The following is a 4,422-nucleotide window of genomic DNA, read 5'->3' as shown; positions in this document are numbered from 1 at the left end:
GAGAAACGCTGGCCTGGAATCAAGCTGGAATCAAGATTGCCCGGAGAAATATCAATAACCTCAGATATGCAGATGCCACCACCCTTATGGCAGAAAGTGAAGAGGAACTAAAAAGCCTCTTGATGAAAGTGAAAGAGGAGAGTGAAAAAGTTGGCTTAAAGCTCAACATTCAGAAAACGAAGATCATGGCATCCGGTCCCATCACTTCATGGGAAATAGATGGGGAAACAGTGGAAACAGCGTCAGACTTTATTTTTTGGGGCTCCAAAATCACTGCAGATGGTGATTGCAGCCATGAAATTAAAAGATGGTTATTCCTTGGAAGGAAGGTTATGACCAATCTAGATAGCATATTCAAAAGCAGAAACATTACTTTGCCAACAAAGGTCCGTCTAGTCAAGGCTATGGTTTTTCCAGTGGTCCTGTGTGGATGTGAAAGTTGGACTATAAAGAAAGCTGAGTGCCGAAGAATTGATGCTTTAGAACTGTGGTGTTGGAGAAGACTCTTGAGAGTCCCTTGGACTGCAAGGAGATCCAACCAGTCCATTCTGAAGGAGATCAGTCCTGGGATTTCTTTGGAAGCAATGATGCTAAAGCTGAAACTCCAGTACTTTGGCCACCTCATGCAAAGAGTTGATTCATTGGAAAAGACTTTGATGCTGGGAGGGATTGGGGGCAGGAGGAGAAGGGGACAACAGAGGATGAGATGGCTGGATGGCATCACCGACTCGATGCACCTGAGTTTGAGTGAACTCTGGGAGTTGGTTGATGGACAGGGAGGCCTGGCGTGCTGCGATTCATGGGGTCGCAAACGGTCGGACACGACTGAGCGACTGAACTGAACTGAACTGACACCTGTACAATATTAAATATTCCTATCCATGAAAACAGCATGATTCCCCATTCCGACCTTCTCTTTGACCCTTGAAAAGAAATTCAAACATTTTCTCCACAAAGGCATAGTGCGTTTTTGTCAGCGGATACTTCGTTTTCGTTGATATTACAAATACCTTATTTTCTATCTATCATATTTTCTAACTGGCTATTGATCATACACAGGAGAATTATTCATTTTAACATCTGATTTGAATATGGTTACCTGACTGAATTCTTTAACACGTTCTAGTGTTTCTCCTGGATTTTCTATGCAAATAGTTTTATTCTGTGCTCTTTCCAGTAAGCACGCTGAGACCTAAAGAAGCTAAAATTTGGTCGGGAACGCTTCGGAACACACCTTTTTCCTGCTTTGAGAGCCAGCGAATTCCCAGCGGGCCAGTTCTTGGCTGAGCGCTCTCTGACCCCGCCAGGTGGACCCACTTAACCGCGGGAACCTGCGGGGCGGCGGGGCGCCCCGCCTGCAGCCCCCGTCCCGCCAATCACAGCGAGGCCTCGCCAGGTGGGCCGGGAAGGGCCAATCGGGGACTCCTCTCCTCTCCCGCCGCCAGCACTCGGGAAAGTTTCTCGGCTGCTGGAAAACTTCTCCCACAGCATGACCCGGCTCTAATTTGTCGGGCCTGCAGGACGGTTACCTTCCGCTGGGCCGCGGAGCCGCCCGCCCAGCCCCCGAGCCTCTCATCTCCTGCAGCCCTCGAGCTGCCCTGTCTGCCCATGGCGGTGGCCGAGCTATACACAAAGGTAGGCGGGAGGACCAGACCCAAGGGAGGGCGCGCGGGAGGGCAGCGGCCAGGCGCTAGTGCTGACTGTACTTGGCGGCCGGGCCAAACCTGGCCTTCTCGCCTCGGGAAGGGGCTGCGGAGGAACTGCGGGTCCGGGGAGCGTCGCCCCCTCGAGGGCTCCGGCCCGTGACCGTGGCGAAGGCCCTCTCTTCCCCACCCCTCCCCCGGCAGCCAGTCCCCTCGGCCTGGGAAGACCGAGTGCGAGAGGCTGCTGCTCCGGACTCGAGCTTCTCGGTTTCTGGGGGGGGTCGCGTGTCGGTCCTGTTCCTGCGCCTCTCGGCCCCTCCTCCTGAGCCACAGGTGGAATCAGAGTTGTCCATGGAGGCTTAGAAAGCTCAGACATGGGCGAATAAGAACATCCATAATCTTTGCTCTTGGGAAGCCGCTTTGAACACCTCGACACAGAAGCTCGAACTGCAGCATGCAAGATGTTTTCTAGATTTCCTACATTCTGACTCTGGGAATCACTCTAGAGCATTCCTCAGAAACCTCCTCTTCGCCACCGGAGGGCTCCCCCCTCCACCCCAGTCTAGGAAGGCCAACATTCCCACACGGTGCTCAGAATCTTCTGAGATGAGCTTGGTTAAATACTAAGTGTGAAAGTGTTGGCCCTTCTGGAAAAAAAAAAAAAAAATCCAATCAAATCGCTGTAATGCCATCCTCTACTGCAGTGGAGGAAATCTGTGGTCCCTGGTCCCCAGTATTCAAATGGAAAAGACTAGAATTCAACAATTTCCCCTGACATGTGCCCTAGATTTATAAAGACACTTTTGCTGTAGAAATAATAGCTGTAAATTTGTTTTAGTTTAAAAAAATTTTTTGTTTTAGTTTTTTAAGCAACTTTTTTTCTTCCACTTTGTTTAGTTAATAGTAAAAATACAAGTTAACCAAACTATTTCCCTCTCTAATGCATTTCCATTAACCAGAATTCTAAATGGCAGTGTTGGAATAGTTTTACCTGGGAGAATGTGAGTCATCAGATATTCAACCATGCTACTTAAGGCTTCAACTTATTGAAGGTAAAAGAAAATTCTTGAACAAAACTATTCTTGGAAGCTACTTTGGAGGACAGAGAAAAAAATTTTTGATTAATCCATTTTAAGTAAGTTTTTCTTGAAGCAAAAATACAGGGATGTGAGGGCACCTGTCATCAAGTGCCTCACACTAGAAATATTTATTAAATACCAGCTAGGTACCAGGCACAATGTAGAAAAACTACTATGGACGAGGTTTCTAGAGGTGAGCTTGGATGGACAAAGACTGAGACTCCCAGAGCCAAAAGGCGCCTTGATGGTCATCTCCCCCCATTTTGTGTCCAAGTAAGTCCTGTGTCCGTAAGCTGCTGCCTTTCTTCCAGGTAGCCAGTCAGCCTCCACTTTGTCAGTTTCAGAGCTACCCATCTGTGAAGCTCCCTGTGTAGGTTTTAGTGAACTTGCTTTGTCAAAGAGTTCTTCTTTAAACTGAGACAAAAGCTTGCACTCTCTCCCTTGCTTCCCAATCACTCCCTCCCTCCCACCTTCCTGCTTGGCGGGTTGGGGGCAGGGGAGGGGGTGGGTAGAAAAAAATTTAAGTGATAGTCTTGCCTCGAGGAGTTTTCTTTTTTAATTTAATTTATTTATTTTTGGCTGCACTGGGTCTTCATTGCTTCTAGATGCGGCGAGCAGGGGCTACTCTTCACTGTGCTGCTCAGGCTTCTCACTGAGGTGGCTTCTCTTATTGCAGAGAAGAGGTTCTAGGCACTCAGGCTTCAGTAGCTGCAGCATACGGGCTCAGTAGTTGTGGCTCCCAGGCTCTAGAGCATAGGCTCAGTAGTTGGGGCGCATGGGTTTAGTTGCTCCTTGGCATGTAGAATCTTCCCAGATCGGGGATCAAACCCATGTCCCCTGCATCACCAGACAGATTCTTATCCACTGCACCACCAGGAAATCCCAGAAATTTTCTGGTTAATGAGAAGTGAGTACTGTCAAGGAATTCAATTTGCTGAGGCCTGGAAAGCACAGAGGAGCCTGCTCAGGGGTGGGGCTGAGAAGGGGAAAGTCTTGACTGCCAAAGAGTTAGGTCAGAGCGTCATACTCCAATGAAGATTTTGAATGGGGTCTTTTAGGAAGTCAGATATGCCAGCGGTGACCATGGGACTCTGTGCCCATGGGAGAGAGGCTGGAGTCGGGTAGCTGAGTTCTCAGGTCATCCTAAATGTCCGGGAAAGAATCAGGGCTGCAGTGTTAGAAGTGGAGGATGCAGGCTGAGTCCAGAGAGCATGTAAAGGTAGATAAAGAAGAGAGACCGAGCTGGGGCCTCTGAGCGGGGAGGGATGAGCCAAGAACTGGCGTGAGATCAGAGTCTGGATGACGGAAGCAGGGCGGCGCTGTTGACACAGCGACTTCAGGAGGAGGAGACGTTAGGGAAGTTACAAGGCAAGGTGTGCAGAGGCTGAGGTGTTTGAAGTGGCTTCCTGGGGGCATCGCCCTGGCTGATTGGAGCCTGGTATAGAGGATGGGCCAGGAGTTTCTGCCCAGAGGTAGCCACTGAAGCCCAGGCAGTGAGGGCCTCAGCAAGAGGTGAAAGAGAGCCAAGACAGGACGCTAGGGCTGCATCCCCTCAGGAAGGGAGAGGAGGCTGAGGGGAGGCAGATGGAGCCACCGCAGGGCGGAGGACACAGGAGGCCTGGCGTGGGAACCACAGGAAGAGGTTCTGAGAAAGGAGGCTCCTGCGAAGTAGTGTGTTGAGAGTAGTTGCTGCCAGTTGG

The sequence above is a fragment of the Capricornis sumatraensis genome, chromosome 2, assembly GCF_032405125.1.
Source record: "Capricornis sumatraensis isolate serow.1 chromosome 2, serow.2, whole genome shotgun sequence".
Lineage (NCBI taxonomy): Eukaryota > Metazoa > Chordata > Mammalia > Artiodactyla > Bovidae > Capricornis > Capricornis sumatraensis.
Note: the sequence above shows the minus strand (reverse complement) of the source record.